Below are 24,866 nucleotides of genomic sequence, written 5' to 3'. Positions count from 1 at the left end.
AGTAATTTAGTGACTATTTAAATGCAAGTAACTACAGGGTAGGCCTATGAGTTGAGCATGTTTTAGTTACACACATGGTCCGTTGGTATAGGGGTATGATACTCGCTTAGGGTGTGTGGTCCCGGGTTCAAATCCCGGACGGACCCGAGTTTTGCAGAAGTAATTTAGCGACTATTTAAATGCAACTAATTAAATTGTAGGCCTACGAGCTGAGCATGTTTCATTGTCATACTTCGTCCGTTGGTCTAAGGGTATGATACTCGCTTAGGGTGTGAGTGGTCCCTGGTTCAAATCCCGGACGGATTCGAGTTTTTCCAGAAGTAATATAGTGACTATTTAACGCAACTAACAACAAGGTAGGCCTACGAGATGAGCATGTTTCAGGGTCATACATGGTCCGTTGGTCTAAGGGTATGATACTCGCTTAGGGTGTGAGTGGTCCCGGGTTCAAATCCCGGACGGAGCCGAGTTTTGCAGAAGTAATTTAGCGACTATTTAAACGCAACTAACAACAAGGTAGGCCTACGAGATGAGCATGTTTCAGGGCCATACATGGTCCGTTGCTCTAGGGGTATGATAATCGCTTAGGGTGCGAGTGGTCCCGGGTTCAAATCCCGGACGGACCCGAGTTTTGCAGAAGTAATTTAGCGACTATTTAAACGCAACTAACAACAAGGTAGGCCTAGGAGATGAGCATGTTTCAGGGTCATACATGGTCCGTTGGTCTAGGGGTATGATACTCGCTTAGGGTGCGAGTGGTCCCGGGTTCAAATCCCGGAAGGACCCGAGTTTTGCAGAAGTAATTTAGCGACTATTTAAATGCAACTAATTAAATTGTAGGCCTACGAGCTGAGCATGTTTCATTGTCGTACTTCGTCCGTTGGTCTAAGGGTATGATACTCGCTTAGGGTGTGAGTGGTCCCGGGTTCAAATCCCGGACGGACTCGAGTTTTTCCAGAAGTAATATAGTGACTATTTAACGCAACTAACAACAAGGTAGGCCTACGAGATGAGCATGTATCAGGGTCATACATGGTCCGTTGGTCTAGGGGTATGATACTCGCTTCGGGTGTGAGTGGTCCCGGGTTCAAATCCCGGACGGAGCCGAGTTTTGCAGAAGTAATTTAGCGACTATTTAAACGCAACTAACAACAAGGTAGGCCTACGAGATGAGCATGTTTCAGGGCCATACATGGTCCGTTGCTCTAGGGGTATGATAATCGCTTAGGGTGCGAGTGGTCCCGGGTTCAAATCCCGGACGGACCCGAGTTTTGCAGAAGTAATTTAGCGACTATTTAAACGCAACTAACAACAAGGTAGGCCTAGGAGATGAGCATGTTTCAGGGTCATACATGGTCCGTTGGTCTAGGGGTATGATACTCGCTTAGGGTGCGAGTGGTCCCGGGTTCAAATCCCGGAAGGACCCGAGTTTTGCAGAAGTAATTTAGCGACTATTTAAATGCAACTAATTAAATTGTAGGCCTACGAGCTGAGCATGTTTCATTGTCGTACTTCGTCCGTTGGTCTAAGGGTATGATACTCGCTTAGGGTGTGAGTGGTCCCGGGTTCAAATCCCGGACGGACTCGAGTTTTTCCAGAAGTAATATAGTGACTATTTAACGCAACTAACAACAAGGTAGGCCTACGAGATGAGCATGTATCAGGGTCATACATGGTCCGTTGGTCTAGGGGTATGATACTCGCTTCGGGTGTGAGTGGTCCCGGGTTCAAATCCCGGACGGAGCCGAGTTTTGCAGAAGTAATTTAGCGACTATTTAAACGCAACTAACAACAAGGTAGGCCTACGAGATGAGCATGTATCAGGGTCATACATGGTCCGTTGGTCTAGGGGTATGATACTCGCTTCGGGTGTGAGTGGTCCCGGGTTAAAATCCTGGACGGACCCGAGTTTTGCAGAAGTAATTTAGCGACTATTTAAACGCAACTAACAACAAGGTAGGCCTAGGAGATGAGCATGTTTCAGTGTCATACATGGTCCGTTGGTCTAGGGGTATGATACTCGCGTAGGGTGCGAGTGGTCCCGGGTTCAAATCCCGGAAGGACCCGAGTTTTGCAGAAGTAATTTAGCGACTATTTAAATGCAACTAATTAAATTGTAGGCCTACGAGCTGAGCATGTTTCATTGTCGTACTTCTTCCGTTGGTCTAAGGGTATGATACTCGCTTAGGGTGTGAGTGGTCCCGGGTTCAAATCCCGGACGGACCCGAGTTTTGCAGAAGTAATTTAGCGACTATTTAAACGCAACTAACAACAAGGTAGGCCTAGGAGATGAGCATGTTTCAGGGTCATACATGGTCCGTTGGTCTAGGGGTATGATGCTCGCTTAGGGTGCGAGTGGTCCCGGGTTCAAATCCCGGAAGGACCCGAGTTTTGCAGAAGTAATTTAGCGACTATTTAAATGCAACTAATTAAATTATAGGCCTACGAGCTGAGCATGTTTCATTGTCGTACTTCGTCCGTTGGTCTAAGGGTATGATACTCGCTTAGGGTGTGAGTGGTCCCGGGTTCAAATACCGGACGGACTCGAGTTTTTCCAGAAGTAATATAGTGACTATTTAACGCAACTAACAACAAGGTAGGCCTACGAGATGAGCATGTATCAGGGTCATACATGGTCCGTTGGTCTAGGGGTATGATACTCGCTTCGGGTGTGAGTGGTCCCGGGTTAAAATCCTGGACGGACCCGAGTTTTGCAGAAGTAATTTAGCGACTATTTAAACGCAACTAACAACAAGGTAGGCCTAGGAGATGAGCATGTTTCAGGGTCATACATGGTCCGTTGGTCTAGGGGTATGATACTCGCGTAGGGTGCGAGTGGTCCCGGGTTCAAATCCCGGAAGGACCCGAGTTTTGCAGAAGTAATTTAGCGACTATTTAAATGCAACTAATTAAATTGTAGGCCTACGAGCTGAGCATGTTTCATTGTCGTACTTCTTCCGTTGGTCTAAGGGTATGATACTCGCTTAGGGTGTCAGTGGTCCCGGGTTCAAATCCCGGACGGACCCGAGTTTTGCAGAAGTAATTTAGCGACTATTTAAACGCAACTAACAACAAGGTAGGCCTAGGAGATGAGCATGTTTCAGGGTCATACATGGTCCGTTGGTCTAGGGGTATGATACTCGCTTAGGGTGCGAGTGGTCCCGGGTTCAAATCCCGGAAGGACCCGAGTTTTGCAGAAGTAATTTAGCGACTATTTAAATGCAACTAATTAAATTATAGGCCTACGAGCTGAGCATGTTTCATTGTCGTACTTCGTCCGTTGGTCTAAGGGTATGATACTCGCTTAGGGTGTGAGTGGTCCCGGGTTCAAATACCGGACGGACTCGAGTTTTTCCAGAAGTAATATAGTGACTATTTAACGCAACTAACAACAAGGTAGGCCTACGAGATGAGCATGTATCAGGGTCATACATGGTCCGTTGGTCTAGGGGTATGATACTCGCTTCGGGTGTGAGTGGTCCCGGGTTCAAATCCTGGACGGACCCGAGTTTTGCAGAAGTAATTTAGCGACTATTTAAACGCAACTAACAACAAGGTAGGCCTAGGAGATGAGCATGTTTCAGGGTCATACATGGTCCGTTGGTCTAGGGGTATGATACTCGCGTAGGGTGCGAGTGGTCCCGGGTTCAAATCCCGGAAGGACCCGAGTTTTGCAGAAGTAATTTAGCGACTATTTAAATGCAACTAATTAAATTGTAGGCCTACGAGCTGAGCATGTTTCATTGTCGTACTTCTTCCGTTGGTCTAAGGGTATGATACTCGCTTAGGGTGTCAGTGGTCCCGGGTTCAAATCCCGGACGGACCCGAGTTTTGCAGAAGTAATTTAGCGACTATTTAAATGCAACTAATTAAATTGTAGGCCTACGAGCTGAGCATGTTTCATTGTCATACTTCGTCCGTTGGTCTAAGGGTATGATACTCGCTTAGGGTGTGAGTGGTCCCTGGTTCAAATCCCGGACGGATTCGAGTTTTTCCAGAAGTAATTTAGTGACGATTTAAATGCAACTAACAACAAGGTAGGCCTACGAGATGAGCATGTTTCAGGGTCATACATGGTCCGTTGGTCTAGGGGTATGATACTCGCTTAGGGTGCGAGTGGTCCCGGGTTCAAATCCCGGACGGACTCGAGTTTTTCCAGAAGTAATATAGTGACTATTTAACGCAACTAACAACAAGGTAGGCCTACGAGATGAGCATGTTTCAGGGTCATACATGGTCCGTTGGTCTAAGGGTATGATACTCGCTTAGGGTGTGAGTGGTCCCGGGTTCAAATCCCGGACGGAGCCGAGTTTTGCAGAAGTAATTTAGCGACTATTTAAACGCAACTAACAACAAGGTAGGCCTACGAGATGAGCATGTTTCAGGGCCATACATGGTCCGTTGCTCTAGGGGTATGATACTCGCTTAGGGTGCGAGTGGTCCCGGGTTCAAATCCCGGACGGACCCGAGTTTTGCAGAAGTAATTTAGCGACTATTTAAACGCAACTAACAACAAGGTAGGCCTAGGAGATGAGCATGTTTCAGGGTCATACATGGTCCGTTGGTCTAGGGGTATGATACTCGCTTATGGTGCGAGTGGTCCCGGGTTCAAATCCCGGAAGGACCCGAGTTTTGCAGAAGTAATTTAGCGACTATTTAAATGCAACTAATTAAATTGTAGGCCTAGGAGCTGAGCATGTTTCATTGTCGTACTTCTTCCGTTGGTCTAAGGGTATGATACTCGCTTAGGGTGTGAGTGGTCCCGGGTTCAAATCCCGGACGGACCCGAGTTTTGCAGAAGTAATTTAGCGACTATTTAAACGCAACTAACAACAAGGTAGGCCTAGGAGATGAGCATGTTTCAGGGTCATACATGGTCCGTTGGTCTAGGGGTATGATACTCGCTTATAGTGCGAGTGGTCCCGGGTTCAAATCCCGGAAGGACCCGAGTTTTGCAGAAGTAATTTAGCGACTATTTAAATGCAACTAATTAAATTATAGGCCTACGAGCTGAGCATGTTTCATTGTCGTACTTCGTCCGTTGGTCTAAGGGTATGATACTCGCTTAGGGTGTGAGTGGTCCCGGGTTCAAATACCGGACGGACTCGAGTTTTTCCAGAAGTAATATAGTGACTATTTAACGCAACTAACAACAAGGTAGGCCTACGAGATGAGCATGTATCAGGGTCATACATGGTCCGTTGGTCTAGGGGTATGATACTCGCTTCGGGTGTGAGTGGTCCCGGGTTCAAATCCTGGACGGACCCGAGTTTTGCAGAAGTAATTTAGCGACTATTTAAACGCAACTAACAACAAGGTAGGCCTACGAGATGAGCATGTTTCAGGGTCATATATGGTCCGTTGGTCTAGGGGTATGATACTCGCTTAGGGTGCGAGTGGTCCCGGGTTCAAATCCCGGACGGAGCCGAGTTTTGCAGAAGTAATTTAGCGACTATTTAAACGCAACTAACAACAAGGTAGGCCTACGAGATGAGCATGTTTCAGGGCCATACATGGTCCGTTGCTCTAGGGGTATGATACTCGCTTAGGGTGCGAGTGGTCCCGGGTTCAAATCCCGGACGGAGCCGAGTTTTGCAGAAGTAATTTAGCGACTATTTAAACGCAACTAACAACAAGGTAGGCCTAGGAGATGAGCATGTTTCAGGGTCATACATGGTCCGTTGGTCTAGGGGTATGATACTCGCTTATGGTGCGAGTGGTCCCGGGTTCAAATCCCGGAAGGACCCGATTTTTGCAGAAGTAATTTAGCGACTATTTAAATGCAACTAATTAAATTGTAGGCCTACGAGCTGAGCATGTTTCATTGTCGTACTTCTTCCGTTGGTCTAAGGGTATGATACTCGCTTAGGGTGTGAGTGGTCCCGGGTTCAAATCCCGGACGGACCCGAGTTTTGCAGAAGTAATTTAGCGACTATTTAAACGCAACTAACAACAAGGTAGGCCTAGGAGATGAGCATGTTTCAGGGTCATACATGGTCCGTTGGTCTAGGGGTATGATACTCGCTTAGGGTGCGAGTGGTCCCGGGTTCAAATCCCGGAAGGACCCGAGTTTTGCAGAAGTAATTTAGCGACTATTTAAATGCAACTAATTAAATTTTAGGCCTACGAGCTGAGCATGTTTCATTGTCGTACTTCGTCCGTTGGTCACAGGGTATGATACTCGCTTAGGGTGTGAGTGGTCCCGGGTTCAAATACCGGACGGACTCGAGTTTTTCCAGAAGTAATATAGTGACTATTTAACGCAACTAACAACAAGGTAGGCCTACGAGATGAGCATGTATCAGGGTCATACATGGTCCGTTGGTCTAGGGGTATGATACTAGCTTCGGGTGTGAGTGGTCCCGGGTTCAAATCCTGGACGGACCCGAGTTTTGCAGAAGTAATTTAGCGACTATTTAAACGCAACTAACAACAAGGTAGGCCTACGAGATGAGCATGTTTCAGGGTCATACATGGTCCGTTGGTCTAGGGGTATGATACTCGCTTAGGGTGCGAGTGGTCCCGGGTTCAAATCCCGGACGGACCCGAGTTTTGCAGAAGTAATTTAGCGACTATTTAAATGCAACTAATTAAATTGTAGGCCTACGAGCTGAGCATGTTTCATTGTCATACTTCGTCCGTTGGTCTAGGGGTACGATACTCGCTTCGGGTGTGAGTGGTCCCGGGTTCAAATCCCGGACGGACCCGAGTTTTGCAGAAGTAATTTAGCGACTATTTAAACGCAACTAACAACAAGGTAGGCCTACGAGATGAGCATGTTTCAGGGTCATACATGGTCCGTTGGTCTAGGGGTATGATACTCGCTTAGGGTGCGAGTGGTCCCGGGTTCAAATCCCGGAAGGACCCGAGTTTTGCAGAAGTAATTTAGCGACTATTTAAATGCAACTAATTAAATTGTAGGCCTACGAGCTGAGCATGTTTCATTGTCGTACTTCGTCCGTTGGTCTAAGGGTATGATACTCGCTTAGGGTGTGAGTGGTCCCGGGTTCAAATCCCGGACGGATTCGAGTTTTTCCAGAAGTAATTTAGTGACGATTTAAATGCCACTAACAACAAGGTAGGCCTACGAGTTGAGCATGTTTTTTATTTACACACATGGTCCGTTGGTATAGGGGAATGATACTCGCTTCGGGTGTGAGCGGTCCCGGGTTAAATCCCGGACGGATCCGAGTTTTAGCAGAAGTAATTTAGTGACTATTTAAATGCAAGTAACTACAGGGTAGGCCTATGAGTTGAGTATGTTTTAGTTACACACATGGTCCGTTGGTATAGGGGTATGATACTCGCTTAGGGTGTGTGGTCCCGGGTTCAAATCCCGGACGGACCCGAGTTTTGCAGAAGTAATTTAGCGACTATTTAAACGCAACTAACAACAAGGTAGGCCTAGGAGATGAGCATGTTTCAGGGTCATACATGGTCCGTTGGTCTAGGGGTATGATACTCGCTTAGGGTGCGAGTGGTCCCGGGTTCAAATCCCGGAAGGACCCGAGTTTTGCAGAAGTAATTTAGCGACTATTTAAATGCAACTAATTAAATTGTAGGCCTACGTGCTGAGCATGTTTCATTGTCGTACTTCGTCCGTTGGTCTAAGGGTATGATACTCGCTTAGGGTGTGAGTGGTCCCGGGTTCAAATCCCGGACGGACTCGAGTTTGGCAGAAGTAATTTAGCGACTATTTAAACGCAACTAACAACAAGGTAGGCCTAGGAGATGAGCATGTTTCAGGGTCATACATGGTCCGTTGGTCTAGGGGTATGATACTCGCTTAGGGTGCGAGTGGTCCCGGGTTCAAATCCCGGAAGGACCCGAGTTTTGCAGAAGTAATTTAGCGACTATTTAAATGCAACTAATTAAATTGTAGGCCTACGAGCTGAGCATGTTTCATTGTCGTACTTCGTCCGTTGGTCTAAGGGTATGATACTCGCTTAGGGTGTGAGTGGTCCCGGGTTCAAATCCCGGACGGACCCGAGTTTGGCAGAAGTAATTTAGCGACTATTTAAACGCAACTAACAACAAGGTAGGCCTAAGAGATGAGCATGTTTCAGGGTCATACATGGTCCGTTGGTCTAGGGGTATGATACTCGCTTAGGGTGCGAGTGGTCCCGGGTTCATTTCCCGGAAGGACCCGAGTTTTGCAGAAGTAATTTAGCGACTATTTAAATGCAACTAATTAAATTGTAGGCCTACGAGCTGAGCATGTTTCATTGTCGTACTTCGTCCGTTGGTCTAAGGGTATGATACTCGCTTAGGGTGTGAGTGGTCCCGGGTTCAAATCCCGGACGGACTCGAGTTTTTCCAGAAGTAATATAGTGACTATTAAACGCAACTTACAACAAGGTAGGCCTACGAGATGAGCATGTTTCAGGGTCATACATGGTCCGTTGGTCTAGGGGTATGATACTCGCTTCGGGTGTGAGTGGTCCCGGGTTCAAATCCCGGACGGACCCGAGTTTTGCAGAAGTAATTTAGCGACTATTTAAATGCAACTAATTAAATTGTAGGCCTACGAGCTGAGCATGTTTCATTGTCATACTTCGTCCGTTGGTCTAGGGGTACGATACTCGCTTCGGGTGTGAGTGGTCCCGGGTTCAAATCCTGGACGGACCCGAGTTTTGCAGAAGTAATTTAGCGACAATTTAAACGCAATTAACAACAAGGTAGGCATACGAGATGAGCATGTTTCAGGGTCATACATGGTCCGTTGGTATAGGGGAATGATACTCGCTTCGGGTGTGAGCGGTCCCGGGTTAAATCCCGGACGGATCCGAGTTTTAGCAGAAGTAATTTAGTGACTATTTAAATGCAAGTAACTACAGGGTAGGCCTATGAGTTGAGTATGTTTTAGTTACACACATGGTCCGTTGGTATAGGGGTATGATACTCGCTTAGGGTGTGTGGTCCCGGGTTCAAATCCCGGACGGACCCGAGTTTTGCAGAAGTAATTTAGCGACTATTTAAACGCAACTAACAACAAGGTAGGCCTAGGAGATGAGCATGTTTCAGGGTCATACATGGTCCGTTGGTCTAGGGGTATGATACTCGCTTAGGGTGCGAGTGGTCCCGGGTTCAAATCCCGGAAGGACCCGAGTTTTGCAGAAGTAATTTAGCGACTATTTAAATGCAACTAATTAAATTGTAGGCCTACGTGCTGAGCATGTTTCATTGTCGTACTTCGTCCGTTGGTCTAAGGGTATGATACTCGCTTAGGGTGTGAGTGGTCCCGGGTTCAAATCCCGGACGGACTCGAGTTTGGCAGAAGTAATTTAGCGACTATTTAAACGCAACTAACAACAAGGTAGGCCTAGGAGATGAGCATGTTTCAGGGTCATACATGGTCCGTTGGTCTAGGGGTACGATACTCGCTTCGGGTGTGAGTGGTCCCGGGTTCAAATCCTGGACGGACCCGAGTTTTGCAGAAGTAATTTAGCGACAATTTAAACGCAATTAACAACAAGGTAGGCCTACGAGATGAGCATGTTTCAGGGTCATACATGGTCCGTTGGTATAGGGGAATGATACTCGCTTCGGGTGTGAGCGGTCCCGGGTTAAATCCCGGACGGATCCGAGTTTTAGCAGAAGTAATTTAGTGACTATTTAAATGCAAGTAACTACAGGGTAGGCCTATGAGTTGAGTATGTTTTAGTTACACACATGGTCCGTTGGTATAAGGGTATGATACTCGCTTAGGGTGTGTGGTCCCGGGTTCAAATCCCGGACGGACCCGAGTTTTGCAGAAGTAATTTAGCGACTATTTAAACGCAACTAACAACAAGGTAGGCCTAGGAGATGAGCATGTTTCAGGGTCATACATGGTCCGTTGGTCTAGGGGTATGATACTCGCTTAGGGTGCGAGTGGTCCCGGGTTCAAATCCCGGAAGGACCCGAGTTTTGCAGAAGTAATTTAGCGACTATTTAAATGCAACTAATTAAATTGTAGGCCTACGAGCTGAGCATGTTTCATTGTCGTACTTCTTCCGTTGGTCTAAGGGTATGATACTCGCTTAGGGTGTCAGTGGTCCCGGGTTCAAATCCCGGACGGACCCGAGTTTTGCAGAAGTAATTTAGCGACTATTTAAACGCAACTAACAACAAGGTAGGCCTAGGAGATGAGCATGTTTCAGGGTCATACATGGTCCGTTGGTCTAGGGGTATGATACTCGCTTAGGGTGCGAGTGGTCCCGGGTTCAAATCCCGGAAGGACCCGAGTTTTGCAGAAGTAATTTAGCGACTATTTAAATGCAACTAATTAAATTGTAGGCCTACGTGCTGAGCATGTTTCATTGTCGTACTTCGTCCGTTGGTCTAAGGGTATGATACTCGCTTAGGGTGTGAGTGGTCCCGGGTTCAAATCCCGGACGGACTCGAGTTTGGCAGAAGTAATTTAGCGACTATTTAAACGCAACTAACAACAAGGTAGGCCTAGGAGATGAGCATGTTTCAGGGTCATACATGGTCCGTTGGTCTAGGGGTACGATACTCGCTTCGGGTGTGAGTGGTCCCGGGTTCAAATCCTGGACGGACCCGAGTTTTGCAGAAGTAATTTAGCGACAATTTAAACGCAATTAACAACAAGGTAGGCCTACGAGATGAGCATGTTTCAGGGTCATACATGGTCCGTTGGTATAGGGGAATGATACTCGCTTCGGGTGTGAGCGGTCCCGGGTTAAATCCCGGACGGATCCGAGTTTTAGCAGAAGTAATTTAGTGACTATTTAAATGCAAGTAACTACAGGGTAGGCCTATGAGTTGAGTATGTTTTAGTTACACACATGGTCCGTTGGTATAAGGGTATGATACTCGCTTAGGGTGTGTGGTCCCGGGTTCAAATCCCGGACGGACCCGAGTTTTGCAGAAGTAATTTAGCGACTATTTAAACGCAACTAACAACAAGGTAGGCCTAGGAGATGAGCATGTTTCAGGGTCATACATGGTCCGTTGGTCTAGGGGTATGATACTCGCTTAGGGTGCGAGTGGTCCCGGGTTCAAATCCCGGAAGGACCCGAGTTTTGCAGAAGTAATTTAGCGACTATTTAAATGCAACTAATTAAATTGTAGGCCTACGAGCTGAGCATGTTTCATTGTCGTACTTCTTCCGTTGGTCTAAGGGTATGATACTCGCTTAGGGTGTCAGTGGTCCCGGGTTCAAATCCCGGACGGACCCGAGTTTTGCAGAAGTAATTTAGCGACTATTTAAACGCAACTAACAACAAGGTAGGCCTAGGAGATGAGCATGTTTCAGGGTCATACATGGTCCGTTGGTCTAGGGGTATGATACTCGCTTAGGGTGCGAGTGGTCCCGGGTTCAAATCCCGGAAGGACCCGAGTTTTGCAGAAGTAATTTAGCGACTATTTAAATGCAACTAATTAAATTATAGGCCTACGAGCTGAGCATGTTTCATTGTCGTACTTCGTCCGTTGGTCTAAGGGTATGATACTCGCTTAGGGTGTGAGTGGTCCCGGGTTCAAATACCGGACGGACTCGAGTTTTTCCAGAAGTAATATAGTGACTATTTAACGCAACTAACAACAAGGTAGGCCTACGAGATGAGCATGTATCAGGGTCATACATGGTCCGTTGGTCTAGGGGTATGATACTCGCTTCGGGTGTGAGTGGTCCCGGGTTCAAATCCTGGACGGACCCGAGTTTTGCAGAAGTAATTTAGCGACTATTTAAACGCAACTAACAACAAGGTAGGCCTAGGAGATGAGCATGTTTCAGGGTCATACATGGTCCGTTGGTCTAGGGGTATGATACTCGCGTAGGGTGCGAGTGGTCCCGGGTTCAAATCCCGGAAGGACCCGAGTTTTGCAGAAGTAATTTAGCGACTATTTAAATGCAACTAATTAAATTGTAGGCCTACGAGCTGAGCATGTTTCATTGTCGTACTTCTTCCGTTGGTCTAAGGGTATGATACTCGCTTAGGGTGTCAGTGGTCCCGGGTTCAAATCCCGGACGGACCCGAGTTTTGCAGAAGTAATTTAGCGACTATTTAAATGCAACTAATTAAATTGTAGGCCTACGAGCTGAGCATGTTTCATTGTCATACTTCGTCCGTTGGTCTAAGGGTATGATACTCGCTTAGGGTGTGAGTGGTCCCTGGTTCAAATCCCGGACGGATTCGAGTTTTTCCAGAAGTAATTTAGTGACGATTTAAATGCAACTAACAACAAGGTAGGCCTACGAGATGAGCATGTTTCAGGGTCATACATGGTCCGTTGGTCTAGGGGTATGATACTCGCTTAGGGTGCGAGTGGTCCCGGGTTCAAATCCCGGACGGACTCGAGTTTTTCCAGAAGTAATATAGTGACTATTTAACGCAACTAACAACAAGGTAGGCCTACGAGATGAGCATGTTTCAGGGTCATACATGGTCCGTTGGTCTAAGGGTATGATACTCGCTTAGGGTGTGAGTGGTCCCGGGTTCAAATCCCGGACGGAGCCGAGTTTTGCAGAAGTAATTTAGCGACTATTTAAACGCAACTAACAACAAGGTAGGCCTACGAGATGAGCATGTTTCAGGGCCATACATGGTCCGTTGCTCTAGGGGTATGATACTCGCTTAGGGTGCGAGTGGTCCCGGGTTCAAATCCCGGACGGACCCGAGTTTTGCAGAAGTAATTTAGCGACTATTTAAACGCAACTAACAACAAGGTAGGCCTAGGAGATGAGCATGTTTCAGGGTCATACATGGTCCGTTGGTCTAGGGGTATGATACTCGCTTATGGTGCGAGTGGTCCCGGGTTCAAATCCCGGAAGGACCCGAGTTTTGCAGAAGTAATTTAGCGACTATTTAAATGCAACTAATTAAATTGTAGGCCTAGGAGCTGAGCATGTTTCATTGTCGTACTTCTTCCGTTGGTCTAAGGGTATGATACTCGCTTAGGGTGTGAGTGGTCCCGGGTTCAAATCCCGGACGGACCCGAGTTTTGCAGAAGTAATTTAGCGACTATTTAAACGCAACTAACAACAAGGTAGGCCTAGGAGATGAGCATGTTTCAGGGTCATACATGGTCCGTTGGTCTAGGGGTATGATACTCGCTTAGGGTGCGAGTGGTCCCGGGTTCAAATCCCGGAAGGACCCGAGTTTTGCAGAAGTAATTTAGCGACTATTTAAATGCAACTAATTAAATTATAGGCCTACAAGCTGAGCATGTTTCATTGTCGTACTTCGTCCGTTGGTCTAAGGGTATGATACTCGCTTAGGGTGTGAGTGGTCCCGGGTTCAAATACCGGACGGACTCGAGTTTTTCCAGAAGTAATATAGTGACTATTTAACGCAACTAACAACAAGGTAGGCCTACGAGATGAGCATGTATCAGGGTCATACATGGTCCGTTGGTCTAGGGGTATGATACTCGCTTCGGGTGTGAGTGGTCCCGGGTTCAAATCCTGGACGGACCCGAGTTTTGCAGAAGTAATTTAGCGACTATTTAAACGCAACTAACAACAAGGTAGGCCTACGAGATGAGCATGTTTCAGGGTCATATATGGTCCGTTGGTCTAGGGGTATGATACTCGCTTAGGGTGCGAGTGGTCCCGGGTTCAAATCCCGGACGGAGCCGAGTTTTGCAGAAGTAATTTAGCGACTATTTAAACGCAACTAACAACAAGGTAGGCCTACGAGATGAGCATGTTTCAGGGCCATACATGGTCCGTTGCTCTAGGGGTATGATACTCGCTTAGGGTGCGAGTGGTCCCGGGTTCAAATCCCGGACGGAGCCGAGTTTTGCAGAAGTAATTTAGCGACTATTTAAACGCAACTAACAACAAGGTAGGCCTAGGAGATGAGCATGTTTCAGGGTCATACATGGTCCGTTGGTCTAGGGGTATGATACTCGCTTATGGTGCGAGTGGTCCCGGGTTCAAATCCCGGAAGGACCCGATTTTTGCAGAAGTAATTTAGCGACTATTTAAATGCAACTAATTAAATTGTAGGCCTACGAGCTGAGCATGTTTCATTGTCGTACTTCTTCCGTTGGTCTAAGGGTATGATACTCGCTTAGGGTGTGAGTGGTCCCGGGTTCAAATCCCGGACGGACCCGAGTTTTGCAGAAGTAATTTAGCGACTATTTAAACGCAACTAACAACAAGGTAGGCCTAGGAGATGAGCATGTTTCAGGGTCATACATGGTCCGTTGGTCTAGGGGTATGATACTCGCTTAGGGTGCGAGTGGTCCCGGGTTCAAATCCCGGAAGGACCCGAGTTTTGCAGAAGTAATTTAGCGACTATTTAAATGCAACTAATTAAATTTTAGGCCTACGAGCTGAGCATGTTTCATTGTCGTACTTCGTCCGTTGGTCACAGGGTATGATACTCGCTTAGGGTGTGAGTGGTCCCGGGTTCAAATACCGGACGGACTCGAGTTTTTCCAGAAGTAATATAGTGACTATTTAACGCAACTAACAACAAGGTAGGCCTACGAGATGAGCATGTATCAGGGTCATACATGGTCCGTTGGTCTAGGGGTATGATACTAGCTTCGGGTGTGAGTGGTCCCGGGTTCAAATCCTGGACGGACCCGAGTTTTGCAGAAGTAATTTAGCGACTATTTAAACGCAACTAACAACAAGGTAGGCCTACGAGATGAGCATGTTTCAGGGTCATACATGGTCCGTTGGTCTAGGGGTATGATACTCGCTTAGGGTGCGAGTGGTCCCGGGTTCAAATCCCGGACGGACCCGAGTTTTGCAGAAGTAATTTAGCGACTATTTAAATGCAACTAATTAAATTGTAGGCCTACGAGCTGAGCATGTTTCATTGTCATACTTCGTCCGTTGGTCTAGGGGTACGATACTCGCTTCGGGTGTGAGTGGTCCCGGGTTCAAATCCCGGACGGACCCGAGTTTTGCAGAAGTAATTTAGCGACTATTTAAACGCAACTAACAACAAGGTAGGCCTACGAGATGAGCATGTTTCAGGGTCATACATGGTCCGTTGGTCTAGGGGTATGATACTCGCTTAGGGTGCGAGTGGTCCCGGGTTCAAATCCCGGAAGGACCCGAGTTTTGCAGAAGTAATTTAGCGACTATTTAAATGCAACTAATTAAATTGTAGGCCTACGAGCTGAGCATGTTTCATTGTCGTACTTCGTCCGTTGGTCTAAGGGTATGATACTCGCTTAGGGTGTGAGTGGTCCCGGGTTCAAATCCCGGACGGATTCGAGTTTTTCCAGAAGTAATTTAGTGACGATTTAAATGCCACTAACAACAAGGTAGGCCTACGAGTTGAGCATGTTTTTTATTTACACACATGGTCCGTTGGTATAGGGGAATGATACTCGCTTCGGGTGTGAGCGGTCCCGGGTTAAATCCCGGACGGATCCGAGTTTTAGCAGAAGTAATTTAGTGACTATTTAAATGCAAGTAACTACAGGGTAGGCCTATGAGTTGAGTATGTTTTAGTTACACACATGGTCCGTTGGTATAGGGGTATGATACTCGCTTAGGGTGTGTGGTCCCGGGTTCAAATCCCGGACGGACCCGAGTTTTGCAGAAGTAATTTAGCGACTATTTAAACGCAACTAACAACAAGGTAGGCCTAGGAGATGAGCATGTTTCAGGGTCATACATGGTCCGTTGGTCTAGGGGTATGATACTCGCTTAGGGTGCGAGTGGTCCCGGGTTCAAATCCCGGAAGGACCCGAGTTTTGCAGAAGTAATTTAGCGACTATTTAAATGCAACTAATTAAATTGTAGGCCTACGTGCTGAGCATGTTTCATTGTCGTACTTCGTCCGTTGGTCTAAGGGTATGATACTCGCTTAGGGTGTGAGTGGTCCCGGGTTCAAATCCCGGACGGACTCGAGTTTGGCAGAAGTAATTTAGCGACTATTTAAACGCAACTAACAACAAGGTAGGCCTAGGAGATGAGCATGTTTCAGGGTCATACATGGTCCGTTGGTCTAGGGGTATGATACTCGCTTAGGGTGCGAGTGGTCCCGGGTTCAAATCCCGGAAGGACCCGAGTTTTGCAGAAGTAATTTAGCGACTATTTAAATGCAACTAATTAAATTGTAGGCCTACGAGCTGAGCATGTTTCATTGTCGTACTTCGTCCGTTGGTCTAAGGGTATGATACTCGCTTAGGGTGTGAGTGGTCCCGGGTTCAAATCCCGGACGGACCCGAGTTTGGCAGAAGTAATTTAGCGACTATTTAAACGCAACTAACAACAAGGTAGGCCTAAGAGATGAGCATGTTTCAGGGTCATACATGGTCCGTTGGTCTAGGGGTATGATACTCGCTTAGGGTGCGAGTGGTCCCGGGTTCAAATCCCGGAAGGACCCGAGTTTTGCAGAAGTAATTTAGCGACTATTTAAATGCAACTAATTAAATTGTAGGCCTACGAGCTGAGCATGTTTCATTGTCGTACTTCGTCCGTTGGTCTAAGGGTATGATACTCGCTTAGGGTGTGAGTGGTCCCGGGTTCAAATCCCGGACGGACTCGAGTTTTTCCAGAAGTAATATAGTGACTATTAAACGCAACTTACAACAAGGTAGGCCTACGAGATGAGCATGTTTCAGGGTCATACATGGTCCGTTGGTCTAGGGGTATGATACTCGCTTCGGGTGTGAGTGGTCCCGGGTTCAAATCCCGGACGGACCCGAGTTTTGCAGAAGTAATTTAGCGACTATTTAAATGCAACTAATTAAATTGTAGGCCTACGAGCTGAGCATGTTTCATTGTCATACTTCGTCCGTTGGTCTAGGGGTACGATACTCGCTTCGGGTGTGAGTGGTCCCGGGTTCAAATCCTGGACGGACCCGAGTTTTGCAGAAGTAATTTAGCGACAATTTAAACGCAATTAACAACAAGGTAGGCATACGAGATGAGCATGTTTCAGGGTCATACATGGTCCGTTGGTATAGGGGAATGATACTCGCTTCGGGTGTGAGCGGTCCCGGGTTAAATCCCGGACGGATCCGAGTTTTAGCAGAAGTAATTTAGTGACTATTTAAATGCAAGTAACTACAGGGTAGGCCTATGAGTTGAGTATGTTTTAGTTACACACATGGTCCGTTGGTATAGGGGTATGATACTCGCTTAGGGTGTGTGGTCCCGGGTTCAAATCCCGGACGGACCCGAGTTTTGCAGAAGTAATTTAGCGACTATTTAAACGCAACTAACAACAAGGTAGGCCTAGGAGATGAGCATGTTTCAGGGTCATACATGGTCCGTTGGTCTAGGGGTATGATACTCGCTTAGGGTGCGAGTGGTCCCGGGTTCAAATCCCGGAAGGACCCGAGTTTTGCAGAAGTAATTTAGCGACTATTTAAATGCAACTAATTAAATTGTAGGCCTACGTGCTGAGCATGTTTCATTGTCGTACTTCGTCCGTTGGTCTAAGGGTATGATACTCGCTTAGGGTGTGAGTGGTCCCGGGTTCAAATCCCGGACGGACTCGAGTTTGGCAGAAGTAATTTAGCGACTATTTAAACGCAACTAACAACAAGGTAGGCCTAGGAGATGAGCATGTTTCAGGGTCATACATGGTCCGTTGGTCTAGGGGTACGATACTCGCTTCGGGTGTGAGTGGTCCCGGGTTCAAATCCTGGACGGACCCGAGTTTTGCAGAAGTAATTTAGCGACAATTTAAACGCAATTAACAACAAGGTAGGCCTACGAGATGAGCATGTTTCAGGGTCATACATGGTCCGTTGGTATAGGGGAATGATACTCGCTTCGGGTGTGAGCGGTCCCGGGTTAAATCCCGGACGGATCCGAGTTTTAGCAGAAGTAATTTAGTGACTATTTAAATGCAAGTAACTACAGGGTAGGCCTATGAGTTGAGTATGTTTTAGTTACACACATGGTCCGTTGGTATAGGGGTATGATACTCGCTTAGGGTGTGTGGTCCCGGGTTCAAATCCCGGACGGACCCGAGTTTTGCAGAAGTAATTTAGCGACTATTTAAACGCAACTAACAACAAGGTAGGCCTAGGAGATGAGCATGTTTCAGGGTCATACATGGTCCGTTGGTCTAGGGGTATGATACTCGCTTAGGGTGCGAGTGGTCCCGGGTTCAAATCCCGGAAGGACCCGAGTTTTGCAGAAGTAATTTAGCGACTATTTAAATGCAACTAATTAAATTGTAGGCCTACGAGCTGAGCATGTTTCATTGTCGTACTTCGTCCGTTGGTCTAAGGGTATGATACTCGCTTAGGGTGTGAGTGGTCCCGGGTTCAAATCCCGGACGGACCCGAGTTTGGCAGAAGTAATTTAGCGACTATTTAAACGCAACTAACAACAAGGTAGGCCTAGGAGATGAGCATGTTTCAGGGTCATACATGGTCCGTTGGTCTGGGGGTATGATACTCGCTTAGGGTGCGAGTGGTCCCGGGTTCAAATCCCGGAAGGACCCGAGTTTTGCAGAAGTAATTTAGCGACTATTTAAATGCAACTAATTAAATTGTAGGCCTACGAGCTGAGCATGTTTCATTGTCGTACTTCGTCCGTTGGTCTAAGGGTATGATACTCGCTTAGGGTGTGAGTGGTCCCGGGTTCAAATCCCGGACGGACTCGAGTTTTTCCAGAAGTAATATAGTGACTATTAAACGCAACTTACAACAAGGTAGGCCTACGAGATGAGCATGTTTCAGGGTCATACATGGTCCGTTGGTCTAGGGGTATGATACTCGCTTCGGGTGTGAGTGGTCCCGGGTTCAAATTCCGGACGGACCCGAGTTTTGCAGAAGTAATTTAGCGACTATTTAAATGCAACTAATTAAATTGTAGGCCTACGAGCTGAGCATGTTTCATTGTCATACTTCGTCCGTTGGTCTAGGGGTACGATACTCGCTTCGGGTGTGAGTGGTCCCGGGTTCAAATCCTGGACGGACCCGAGTTTTGCAGAAGTAATTTAGCTACTATTTAAACGCAACTAACAACAAGGTAGGCCTACGAGATGAGCATGTTTCAGGGTCATACATGGTCCGTTGGTCTAGGGGTATGATACTCGCTTAGGGTGCGAGTGGTCCCGGGTTCAAATCCCGGACGGACCCGAGTTTTGCAGAAGTAATTTAGCGACTATTTAAATGCAACTAATTAAATTGTAGGCCTACGAGCTGAGCATGTTTCATTGTCATACTTCGTCCGTTGGTCTAGGGGTACGATACTCGCTTCGGGTGTGAGTGGTCCCGGGTTCAAATCCTAGACGGACCCGAGTTTTGCAGAAGTAATTTAGCGACTATTTAAAGGCAACTAACAACAAGGTAGGCCTACGAGATGAGCATGTTTCAGGGTCATACATGGTCCGTTGGTCTAGGGGTATGATACTCGCTTAGGGTGCGAGTGGTCCCGGGTTCAAATCCCGGACGGACCCGAGTTTTGCAGAAGTAATTTAGCGACTATTTAAATGCAACTAATTAAATTGTAGGCCTACGAGCTGAGCATGTTTCATTGTCATACTTCGTCCGTTGGTCTAAGGGTATGATACTCGCTTAGGGTGTGAGTGGTCCCTGGTTCAAATCCCGGACGGATTCGAGTTTTTCCAGAAGTAATTTAGTGACGATTTAAATGCAACTAACAACAAGGTAGGCCTACGAGTTGAGCATGTTTTTTATTTACACACATGGTCCGTTGGTATAGGGGAATGATACTCGCTTCGGGTGTGAGTGGTCCCGGGTTAAATCCCGGACGGATCCGAGTTTTAGCAGAAGTAATTTAGTGACTATTTAAATGCAAGTAACTACAGGGTAGGCCTATGAGTTGAGCATGTTTTAGTTACACACATGGTCCGTTGGTATAGGGGTATGATACTCGCTTAGGGTGTGTGGTCCCGGGTTCAAATCCTGGACGGACCCGAGTTTTGCAGAAGTAATTTAGCGACTATTTAAACGCAACTAACAACAAGGTAGGCCTACGAGATGAGCATGTTTCAGGGTCATACATGGTCCGTTGGTCTAGGGGTATGATACTCGCTTAGGGTGCGAGTGGTCCCGGGTTCAAATCCCGGACGGACCCGAGTTTTGCAGAAGTAATTTAGCGACTATTTAAATGCAACTAATTAAATTGTAGGCCTACGAGCTGAGCATGTTTCATTGTCGTACTTCGTCCGTTGGTCTAAGGGTATGATGCTCGCTTAGGGTGTGAGTGGTCCCGGGTTCAAATCCCGGACGGACCCGAGTTTGGCAGAAGTAATTTAGCGACTATTTAAACGCAACTAACAACAAGGTAGGCCTAGGAGATGAGCATGTTTCAGGGTCATACATGGTCCGTTGGTCTGGGGGTATGATACTCGCTTAGGGTGCGAGTGGTCCCGGGTTCAAATCCCGGAAGGACCCGAGTTTTGCAGAAGTAATTTAGCGACTATTTAAATGCAATTAATTAAATTGTAGGCCTACGAGCTGAGCATGTTTCATTGTCGTACTTCGTCCGTTGGTCTAAGGGTATGATACTCGCTTAGGGTGTGAGTGGTCCCGGGTTCAAATCCCGGACGGACTCGAGTTTTTCCAGAAGTAATATAGTGACTATTAAACGCAACTTACAACAAGGTAGGCCTACGAGATGAGCATGTTTCAGGGTCATACATGGTCCGTTGGTCTAGGGGTATGATACTCGCTTCGGGTGTGAGTGGTCCCGGGTTCAAATTCCGGACGGACCCGAGTTTTGCAGAAGTAATTTAGCGACTATTTAAATGCAACTAATTAAATTGTAGGCCTACGAGCTGAGCATGTTTCATTGTCATACTTCGTCCGTTGGTCTAGGGGTACGATACTCGCTTCGGGTGTGAGTGGTCCCGGGTTCAAATCCTGGACGGACCCGAGTTTTGCAGAAGTAATTTAGCTACTATTTAAACGCAACTAACAACAAGGTAGGCCTACGAGATGAGCATGTTTCAGGGTCATACATGGTCCGTTGGTCTAGGGGTATGATACTCGCTTAGGGTGCGAGTGGTCCCGGGTTCAAATCCCGGACGGACCCGAGTTTTGCAGAAGTAATTTAGCGACTATTTAAATGCAACTAATTAAATTGTAGGCCTACGAGCTGAGCATGTTTCATTGTCATACTTCGTCCGTTGGTCTAGGGGTACGATACTCGCTTCGGGTGTGAGTGGTCCCGGGTTCAAATCCTAGACGGACCCGAGTTTTGCAGAAGTAATTTAGCGACTATTTAAAGGCAACTAACAACAAGGTAGGCCTACGAGATGAGCATGTTTCAGGGTCATACATGGTCCGTTGGTCTAGGGGTATGATACTCGCTTAGGGTGCGAGTGGTCCCGGGTTCAAATCCCGGACGGACCCGAGTTTTGCAGAAGTAATTTAGCGACTATTTAAATGCAACTAATTAAATTGTAGGCCTACGAGCTGAGCATGTTTCATTGTCATACTTCGTCCGTTGGTCTAAGGGTATGATACTCGCTTAGGGTGTGAGTGGTCCCTGGTTCAAATCCCGGACGGATTCGAGTTTTTCCAGAAGTAATTTAGTGACGATTTAAATGCAACTAACAACAAGGTAGGCCTACGAGTTGAGCATGTTTTTTATTTACACACATGGTCCGTTGGTATAGGGGAATGATACTCGCTTCGGGTGTGAGTGGTCCCGGGTTAAATCCCGGACGGATCCGAGTTTTAGCAGAAGTAATTTAGTGACTATTTAAATGCAAGTAACTACAGGGTAGGCCTATGAGTTGAGCATGTTTTAGTTACACACATGGTCCGTTGGTATAGGGGTATGATACTCGCTTCGGGTGTGAGTGGTCCCGGGTTCAAATCCTGGACGGACCCGAGTTTTGCAGAAGTAATTTAGCTACTATTTAAACGCAACTAACAACAAGGTAGGCCTACGAGATGAGCATGTTTCAGGGTCATACATGGTCCGTTGGTCTAGGGGTATGATACTCGCTTAGGGTGCGAGTGGTCCCGGGTTCAAATCCCGGACGGACCCGAGTTTTGCAGAAGTAATTTAGCGACTATTTAAATGCAACTAATTAAATTGTAGGCCTACGAGCTGAGCATGTTTCATTGTCATACTTCGTCCGTTGGTCTAGGGGTACGATACTCGCTTCGGGTGTGAGTGGTCCCGGGTTCAAATCCTAGACGGACCCGAGTTTTGCAGAAGTAATTTAGCGACTATTTAAAGGCAACTAACAACAAGGTAGGCCTACGAGATGAGCATGTTTCAGGGTCATACATGGTCCGTTGGTCTAGGGGTATGATACTCGCTTAGGGTGCGAGTGGTCCCGGGTTCAAATCCCGGACGGACCCGAGTTTTGCAGAAGTAATTTAGCGACTATTTAAATGCAACTAATTAAATTGTAGGCCTACGAGCTGAGCATGTTTCATTGTCATACTTCGTCCGTTGGTCTAAGGGTATGATACTCGCTTAGGGTGTGAGTGGTCCCTGGTTCAAATCCCGGACGGATTCGAGTTTTTCCAGAAGTAATTTAGTGACGATTTAAATGCAACTAACAACAAGGTAGGCCTACGAGTTGAGCATGTTTTTTATTTACACACATGGTCCGTTGGTATAGGGGAATGATACTCGCTTCGGGTGTGAGTGGTCCCGGGTTAAATCCCGGACGGATCCGAGTTTTAGCAGAAGTAATTTAGTGACTATTTAAATGCAAGTAACTACAGGGTAGGCCTATGAGTTGAGCATGTTTTAGTTACACACATGGTCCGTTGGTATAGGGGTATGATACTCGCTTAGGGTGTGTGGTCCCGGGTTCAAATCCCGGACGGACCCGAGTTTTGCAGAAGTAATTTAGCGACTATTTAAACGCAACTAACAACAAGGTAGGCCTACGAGATGAGCATGTTTCAGGGTCATACATGGTCCGTTGGTCTAGGGGTATGATACTCGCTTAGGGTGCGAGTGGTCCCGGGTTCAAATCCCGGACGGACCCGAGTTTTGCAGAAGTAATTTAGCGACTATTTAAATGCAACTAATTAAATTGTAGGCCTACGAGCTGAGCATGTTTCATTGTCGTACTTCTTCCGTTGGTCTAAGGGTATGATACTCGCTTAGGGTGTGAGTGGTCCCGGGTTCAAATCCCGGACGGACCCGAGTTTTGCAGAAGTAATTTAGCGACTATTTAAACGCAACTAACAACAAGGTAGGCCTAGGAGATGAGCATGTTTCAGGGTCATACATGGTCCGTTGGTCTTGTTGTACATCTGAGCTTGTGGTGGTATCTTCAAATTTCTCACTGAATGATATAGCCTTTTTGACGTCATCTTTCAACTTCTTTTCACTTTGGCTCTTTTACTTGGTGGCTCTGGCGTCTCGAAAATAGTTGAGATAGTAGGCAACTTTTTGCTACCCGTCTTGGACTTTCTTTGACGTGATACGTGTAACGCTGGAATTTACATTCATGAAAATACTCGCAGATAAATGAAATAAATTCATTAATTCGAAATCTAACCCTTCAGTAAGCACCTGGTTGAGCCAAGTTGACCCGTACCAGGTTAAGTTTTCACTAGCTGGGCCCTTTTCCTAATTCGTCACGATACTATTATAATAACCGCGAAGAAAGCTATACATACACGAGAAAAGATAAGGTTGTCAAAGGTCTTCTTTATAGTGTTAGTATCATTGAACTTTATAACTTATATTGTCGGGAAAAACGATGTACGCGAGAAGACGCGGTCCGAAGGGAGATGAATAGAACGGAGAGGCCAACAAAACTTTGGCCTGGCGGTAAAGAAGCGTAGGGTTGACCTCCATGAAAGAAGAAACACCTGGATGCTAAGTAAGAAGAAAGAGAGTAGTTTTCGTTTTTGGACTAAGCAGAAAGACACGAGGCTTGGGAGGAAGAAGTTGACGATAACGCCATGGCTGGAACCCAAAAAGGATAAAAGAACAAAGTACTCGAGATCAAGTCACCCTCGGCCCTAACGTGTCCAAAAATAATACCGAACGCGTCGAGAAACGAAAGATAGACGTCATCCCCGTTCGAGTCCTAAAATAAGGTAGCCACCCCAGTACGGAACTATTACCGGTGTACGAGAACACCTCGCTGCCATCAATTAAATAATTGCGGGATGATTATAAGTGCCGTAACCAGAAGCTTCAACCACGGATACCATTAAGTGCGCGCCTCACCGGAGATTTGCTACTCGACGGTCCCAACATTCGGACCAGGAAAAACCTTAAGTACCCGGTACACCGTACCACCCCGTTACTCGGCTTATCTCTTTTAATTAGTAAAGAAAATAACAGACTGTAGTAGTAGCTAGATATTCTCGAGAATAGATTATTTGCCAATTGAGGGTAGACTAATAACTGTGCATGCTAATTATTTTATCGCGGTAACGTCTCATTTTAAAAGTGTGCATGTAAATAATTTTATCGCGGTAAAGTCCATTTTCTTTAAAAGTGTGCATGCAAATTGTTAAGAACGGAACATTGAATATTATTCTTTTGGCAACCTTAAATTAGGCGTCTTGGTTAATGGTAAACGGCTAGTAACTACAGACTTATTACTCTCTTTATGGTGCGCATTGACTATTAGTGCGTCTAGCTACAATTTAGCTTTGGTGTTATTTAACGTTAACATTCATTTTGGCAAACTAAGAATATTGTTGAGGTGAGACGAGACGATAGTGTTTACACTACAAACCAGTTGTGAATGTAGCTTTCAGAATATAGGGTAAACAGCTGAAGCGTAGACTTCATTTCCTGTTCTTTTCCCCATTGACTGATTTCCATGTGTCCAAGATTTATCCTTATTGGATGTAAAATGTCGTCTGCTTTACTGTACATTCGCTATGTTTTGAATACTGCTTCAATATTTCGTATATTTTTACTTCAAAAAAGTGAAATAATTCCATATCTAGGTAAATACGTTTGTAGTAGTAGACCTCTTGACACGGAGAGGTAATATTTTGGTTTTCCCAACTTGTCT

General features: G+C 46.4%; 59 non-coding genes across 59 annotated transcripts; all 59 read left to right on the top strand.

Moving 5' to 3' along the window:
* The first annotated feature begins 394 nt into the window (after positions 1-394).
* On the top strand, positions 395-467 carry TRNAP-AGG (transfer RNA proline (anticodon AGG)). The gene has a single exon. It is a non-coding gene; the product is annotated as a tRNA-Pro (tRNA).
* An 87-nt stretch (positions 468-554) lies between these two features.
* Positions 555-626, top strand: TRNAP-AGG (transfer RNA proline (anticodon AGG)). The gene has a single exon. It is a non-coding gene; the product is annotated as a tRNA-Pro (tRNA).
* Positions 627-714: 88 nt separating this feature from the next.
* On the top strand, positions 715-786 carry TRNAP-AGG (transfer RNA proline (anticodon AGG)). Its single transcript has one exon. It is a non-coding gene; the product is annotated as a tRNA-Pro (tRNA).
* A 248-nt stretch (positions 787-1,034) lies between these two features.
* TRNAP-CGG (transfer RNA proline (anticodon CGG)) lies at positions 1,035-1,107 on the top strand. Its single transcript has one exon. It is a non-coding gene; the product is annotated as a tRNA-Pro (tRNA).
* Positions 1,108-1,194: 87 nt separating this feature from the next.
* TRNAP-AGG (transfer RNA proline (anticodon AGG)) lies at positions 1,195-1,266 on the top strand. The gene has a single exon. It is a non-coding gene; the product is annotated as a tRNA-Pro (tRNA).
* Positions 1,267-1,354: 88 nt separating this feature from the next.
* On the top strand, positions 1,355-1,426 carry TRNAP-AGG (transfer RNA proline (anticodon AGG)). The gene has a single exon. It is a non-coding gene; the product is annotated as a tRNA-Pro (tRNA).
* Positions 1,427-1,674: 248 nt separating this feature from the next.
* TRNAP-CGG (transfer RNA proline (anticodon CGG)) lies at positions 1,675-1,747 on the top strand. The gene has a single exon. It is a non-coding gene; the product is annotated as a tRNA-Pro (tRNA).
* A 567-nt stretch (positions 1,748-2,314) lies between these two features.
* Positions 2,315-2,386, top strand: TRNAP-AGG (transfer RNA proline (anticodon AGG)). The gene has a single exon. It is a non-coding gene; the product is annotated as a tRNA-Pro (tRNA).
* A 728-nt stretch (positions 2,387-3,114) lies between these two features.
* TRNAP-AGG (transfer RNA proline (anticodon AGG)) lies at positions 3,115-3,186 on the top strand. The gene has a single exon. It is a non-coding gene; the product is annotated as a tRNA-Pro (tRNA).
* A 248-nt stretch (positions 3,187-3,434) lies between these two features.
* On the top strand, positions 3,435-3,506 carry TRNAP-CGG (transfer RNA proline (anticodon CGG)). Its single transcript has one exon. It is a non-coding gene; the product is annotated as a tRNA-Pro (tRNA).
* A 569-nt stretch (positions 3,507-4,075) lies between these two features.
* On the top strand, positions 4,076-4,147 carry TRNAP-AGG (transfer RNA proline (anticodon AGG)). Its single transcript has one exon. It is a non-coding gene; the product is annotated as a tRNA-Pro (tRNA).
* Positions 4,148-4,235: 88 nt separating this feature from the next.
* Positions 4,236-4,308, top strand: TRNAP-AGG (transfer RNA proline (anticodon AGG)). Its single transcript has one exon. It is a non-coding gene; the product is annotated as a tRNA-Pro (tRNA).
* An 87-nt stretch (positions 4,309-4,395) lies between these two features.
* On the top strand, positions 4,396-4,467 carry TRNAP-AGG (transfer RNA proline (anticodon AGG)). Its single transcript has one exon. It is a non-coding gene; the product is annotated as a tRNA-Pro (tRNA).
* An 88-nt stretch (positions 4,468-4,555) lies between these two features.
* On the top strand, positions 4,556-4,627 carry TRNAH-AUG (transfer RNA histidin (anticodon AUG)). Its single transcript has one exon. It is a non-coding gene; the product is annotated as a tRNA-His (tRNA).
* A 248-nt stretch (positions 4,628-4,875) lies between these two features.
* Positions 4,876-4,947, top strand: TRNAY-AUA (transfer RNA tyrosine (anticodon AUA)). Its single transcript has one exon. It is a non-coding gene; the product is annotated as a tRNA-Tyr (tRNA).
* A 248-nt stretch (positions 4,948-5,195) lies between these two features.
* TRNAP-CGG (transfer RNA proline (anticodon CGG)) lies at positions 5,196-5,267 on the top strand. The gene has a single exon. It is a non-coding gene; the product is annotated as a tRNA-Pro (tRNA).
* Positions 5,268-5,355: 88 nt separating this feature from the next.
* TRNAP-AGG (transfer RNA proline (anticodon AGG)) lies at positions 5,356-5,428 on the top strand. The gene has a single exon. It is a non-coding gene; the product is annotated as a tRNA-Pro (tRNA).
* An 87-nt stretch (positions 5,429-5,515) lies between these two features.
* On the top strand, positions 5,516-5,588 carry TRNAP-AGG (transfer RNA proline (anticodon AGG)). Its single transcript has one exon. It is a non-coding gene; the product is annotated as a tRNA-Pro (tRNA).
* An 87-nt stretch (positions 5,589-5,675) lies between these two features.
* Positions 5,676-5,747, top strand: TRNAH-AUG (transfer RNA histidin (anticodon AUG)). The gene has a single exon. It is a non-coding gene; the product is annotated as a tRNA-His (tRNA).
* Positions 5,748-5,995: 248 nt separating this feature from the next.
* On the top strand, positions 5,996-6,067 carry TRNAP-AGG (transfer RNA proline (anticodon AGG)). Its single transcript has one exon. It is a non-coding gene; the product is annotated as a tRNA-Pro (tRNA).
* A 408-nt stretch (positions 6,068-6,475) lies between these two features.
* On the top strand, positions 6,476-6,547 carry TRNAP-AGG (transfer RNA proline (anticodon AGG)). Its single transcript has one exon. It is a non-coding gene; the product is annotated as a tRNA-Pro (tRNA).
* A 248-nt stretch (positions 6,548-6,795) lies between these two features.
* On the top strand, positions 6,796-6,867 carry TRNAP-AGG (transfer RNA proline (anticodon AGG)). The gene has a single exon. It is a non-coding gene; the product is annotated as a tRNA-Pro (tRNA).
* Positions 6,868-7,436: 569 nt separating this feature from the next.
* Positions 7,437-7,508, top strand: TRNAP-AGG (transfer RNA proline (anticodon AGG)). Its single transcript has one exon. It is a non-coding gene; the product is annotated as a tRNA-Pro (tRNA).
* A 248-nt stretch (positions 7,509-7,756) lies between these two features.
* TRNAP-AGG (transfer RNA proline (anticodon AGG)) lies at positions 7,757-7,828 on the top strand. Its single transcript has one exon. It is a non-coding gene; the product is annotated as a tRNA-Pro (tRNA).
* Positions 7,829-8,396: 568 nt separating this feature from the next.
* On the top strand, positions 8,397-8,468 carry TRNAP-CGG (transfer RNA proline (anticodon CGG)). The gene has a single exon. It is a non-coding gene; the product is annotated as a tRNA-Pro (tRNA).
* A 566-nt stretch (positions 8,469-9,034) lies between these two features.
* TRNAP-AGG (transfer RNA proline (anticodon AGG)) lies at positions 9,035-9,106 on the top strand. Its single transcript has one exon. It is a non-coding gene; the product is annotated as a tRNA-Pro (tRNA).
* A 726-nt stretch (positions 9,107-9,832) lies between these two features.
* TRNAP-AGG (transfer RNA proline (anticodon AGG)) lies at positions 9,833-9,904 on the top strand. The gene has a single exon. It is a non-coding gene; the product is annotated as a tRNA-Pro (tRNA).
* A 248-nt stretch (positions 9,905-10,152) lies between these two features.
* On the top strand, positions 10,153-10,224 carry TRNAP-AGG (transfer RNA proline (anticodon AGG)). The gene has a single exon. It is a non-coding gene; the product is annotated as a tRNA-Pro (tRNA).
* A 726-nt stretch (positions 10,225-10,950) lies between these two features.
* TRNAP-AGG (transfer RNA proline (anticodon AGG)) lies at positions 10,951-11,022 on the top strand. Its single transcript has one exon. It is a non-coding gene; the product is annotated as a tRNA-Pro (tRNA).
* Positions 11,023-11,270: 248 nt separating this feature from the next.
* Positions 11,271-11,342, top strand: TRNAP-AGG (transfer RNA proline (anticodon AGG)). The gene has a single exon. It is a non-coding gene; the product is annotated as a tRNA-Pro (tRNA).
* Positions 11,343-11,590: 248 nt separating this feature from the next.
* Positions 11,591-11,662, top strand: TRNAP-CGG (transfer RNA proline (anticodon CGG)). The gene has a single exon. It is a non-coding gene; the product is annotated as a tRNA-Pro (tRNA).
* Positions 11,663-12,231: 569 nt separating this feature from the next.
* Positions 12,232-12,303, top strand: TRNAP-AGG (transfer RNA proline (anticodon AGG)). The gene has a single exon. It is a non-coding gene; the product is annotated as a tRNA-Pro (tRNA).
* An 88-nt stretch (positions 12,304-12,391) lies between these two features.
* On the top strand, positions 12,392-12,464 carry TRNAP-AGG (transfer RNA proline (anticodon AGG)). The gene has a single exon. It is a non-coding gene; the product is annotated as a tRNA-Pro (tRNA).
* An 87-nt stretch (positions 12,465-12,551) lies between these two features.
* On the top strand, positions 12,552-12,623 carry TRNAP-AGG (transfer RNA proline (anticodon AGG)). The gene has a single exon. It is a non-coding gene; the product is annotated as a tRNA-Pro (tRNA).
* Positions 12,624-12,711: 88 nt separating this feature from the next.
* On the top strand, positions 12,712-12,783 carry TRNAH-AUG (transfer RNA histidin (anticodon AUG)). Its single transcript has one exon. It is a non-coding gene; the product is annotated as a tRNA-His (tRNA).
* A 248-nt stretch (positions 12,784-13,031) lies between these two features.
* Positions 13,032-13,103, top strand: TRNAP-AGG (transfer RNA proline (anticodon AGG)). The gene has a single exon. It is a non-coding gene; the product is annotated as a tRNA-Pro (tRNA).
* Positions 13,104-13,351: 248 nt separating this feature from the next.
* On the top strand, positions 13,352-13,423 carry TRNAP-CGG (transfer RNA proline (anticodon CGG)). The gene has a single exon. It is a non-coding gene; the product is annotated as a tRNA-Pro (tRNA).
* Positions 13,424-13,511: 88 nt separating this feature from the next.
* On the top strand, positions 13,512-13,584 carry TRNAP-AGG (transfer RNA proline (anticodon AGG)). Its single transcript has one exon. It is a non-coding gene; the product is annotated as a tRNA-Pro (tRNA).
* Positions 13,585-13,671: 87 nt separating this feature from the next.
* On the top strand, positions 13,672-13,744 carry TRNAP-AGG (transfer RNA proline (anticodon AGG)). Its single transcript has one exon. It is a non-coding gene; the product is annotated as a tRNA-Pro (tRNA).
* An 87-nt stretch (positions 13,745-13,831) lies between these two features.
* TRNAH-AUG (transfer RNA histidin (anticodon AUG)) lies at positions 13,832-13,903 on the top strand. Its single transcript has one exon. It is a non-coding gene; the product is annotated as a tRNA-His (tRNA).
* Positions 13,904-14,151: 248 nt separating this feature from the next.
* TRNAP-AGG (transfer RNA proline (anticodon AGG)) lies at positions 14,152-14,223 on the top strand. The gene has a single exon. It is a non-coding gene; the product is annotated as a tRNA-Pro (tRNA).
* Positions 14,224-14,631: 408 nt separating this feature from the next.
* TRNAP-AGG (transfer RNA proline (anticodon AGG)) lies at positions 14,632-14,703 on the top strand. Its single transcript has one exon. It is a non-coding gene; the product is annotated as a tRNA-Pro (tRNA).
* Positions 14,704-14,951: 248 nt separating this feature from the next.
* TRNAP-AGG (transfer RNA proline (anticodon AGG)) lies at positions 14,952-15,023 on the top strand. Its single transcript has one exon. It is a non-coding gene; the product is annotated as a tRNA-Pro (tRNA).
* A 569-nt stretch (positions 15,024-15,592) lies between these two features.
* On the top strand, positions 15,593-15,664 carry TRNAP-AGG (transfer RNA proline (anticodon AGG)). Its single transcript has one exon. It is a non-coding gene; the product is annotated as a tRNA-Pro (tRNA).
* Positions 15,665-15,912: 248 nt separating this feature from the next.
* TRNAP-AGG (transfer RNA proline (anticodon AGG)) lies at positions 15,913-15,984 on the top strand. Its single transcript has one exon. It is a non-coding gene; the product is annotated as a tRNA-Pro (tRNA).
* Positions 15,985-16,232: 248 nt separating this feature from the next.
* TRNAP-AGG (transfer RNA proline (anticodon AGG)) lies at positions 16,233-16,304 on the top strand. Its single transcript has one exon. It is a non-coding gene; the product is annotated as a tRNA-Pro (tRNA).
* Positions 16,305-16,552: 248 nt separating this feature from the next.
* TRNAP-CGG (transfer RNA proline (anticodon CGG)) lies at positions 16,553-16,624 on the top strand. Its single transcript has one exon. It is a non-coding gene; the product is annotated as a tRNA-Pro (tRNA).
* A 566-nt stretch (positions 16,625-17,190) lies between these two features.
* Positions 17,191-17,262, top strand: TRNAP-AGG (transfer RNA proline (anticodon AGG)). Its single transcript has one exon. It is a non-coding gene; the product is annotated as a tRNA-Pro (tRNA).
* A 726-nt stretch (positions 17,263-17,988) lies between these two features.
* On the top strand, positions 17,989-18,060 carry TRNAP-AGG (transfer RNA proline (anticodon AGG)). Its single transcript has one exon. It is a non-coding gene; the product is annotated as a tRNA-Pro (tRNA).
* A 568-nt stretch (positions 18,061-18,628) lies between these two features.
* On the top strand, positions 18,629-18,700 carry TRNAP-CGG (transfer RNA proline (anticodon CGG)). The gene has a single exon. It is a non-coding gene; the product is annotated as a tRNA-Pro (tRNA).
* A 248-nt stretch (positions 18,701-18,948) lies between these two features.
* Positions 18,949-19,020, top strand: TRNAP-AGG (transfer RNA proline (anticodon AGG)). Its single transcript has one exon. It is a non-coding gene; the product is annotated as a tRNA-Pro (tRNA).
* A 248-nt stretch (positions 19,021-19,268) lies between these two features.
* On the top strand, positions 19,269-19,340 carry TRNAP-AGG (transfer RNA proline (anticodon AGG)). Its single transcript has one exon. It is a non-coding gene; the product is annotated as a tRNA-Pro (tRNA).
* A 569-nt stretch (positions 19,341-19,909) lies between these two features.
* Positions 19,910-19,981, top strand: TRNAP-AGG (transfer RNA proline (anticodon AGG)). Its single transcript has one exon. It is a non-coding gene; the product is annotated as a tRNA-Pro (tRNA).
* Positions 19,982-20,549: 568 nt separating this feature from the next.
* On the top strand, positions 20,550-20,621 carry TRNAP-CGG (transfer RNA proline (anticodon CGG)). The gene has a single exon. It is a non-coding gene; the product is annotated as a tRNA-Pro (tRNA).
* A 248-nt stretch (positions 20,622-20,869) lies between these two features.
* On the top strand, positions 20,870-20,941 carry TRNAP-AGG (transfer RNA proline (anticodon AGG)). The gene has a single exon. It is a non-coding gene; the product is annotated as a tRNA-Pro (tRNA).
* A 248-nt stretch (positions 20,942-21,189) lies between these two features.
* On the top strand, positions 21,190-21,261 carry TRNAP-AGG (transfer RNA proline (anticodon AGG)). Its single transcript has one exon. It is a non-coding gene; the product is annotated as a tRNA-Pro (tRNA).
* A 571-nt stretch (positions 21,262-21,832) lies between these two features.
* TRNAP-AGG (transfer RNA proline (anticodon AGG)) lies at positions 21,833-21,904 on the top strand. Its single transcript has one exon. It is a non-coding gene; the product is annotated as a tRNA-Pro (tRNA).
* Positions 21,905-22,152: 248 nt separating this feature from the next.
* Positions 22,153-22,224, top strand: TRNAP-AGG (transfer RNA proline (anticodon AGG)). The gene has a single exon. It is a non-coding gene; the product is annotated as a tRNA-Pro (tRNA).
* Positions 22,225-22,793: 569 nt separating this feature from the next.
* TRNAP-AGG (transfer RNA proline (anticodon AGG)) lies at positions 22,794-22,865 on the top strand. The gene has a single exon. It is a non-coding gene; the product is annotated as a tRNA-Pro (tRNA).
* The last annotated feature ends 2,001 nt before the right edge of the window (positions 22,866-24,866 follow it).

Source organism: Phalangium opilio, unplaced genomic scaffold (genome assembly GCF_054372755.1).
Source record: "Phalangium opilio isolate 3A_F unplaced genomic scaffold, DU_Popi_V2 ptg000082l_1, whole genome shotgun sequence".
In the NCBI taxonomy this organism is placed as follows: Eukaryota; Metazoa; Arthropoda; class Arachnida; order Opiliones; family Phalangiidae; genus Phalangium; species Phalangium opilio.
This window is presented reverse-complemented; position numbering and strand designations above follow the sequence as displayed.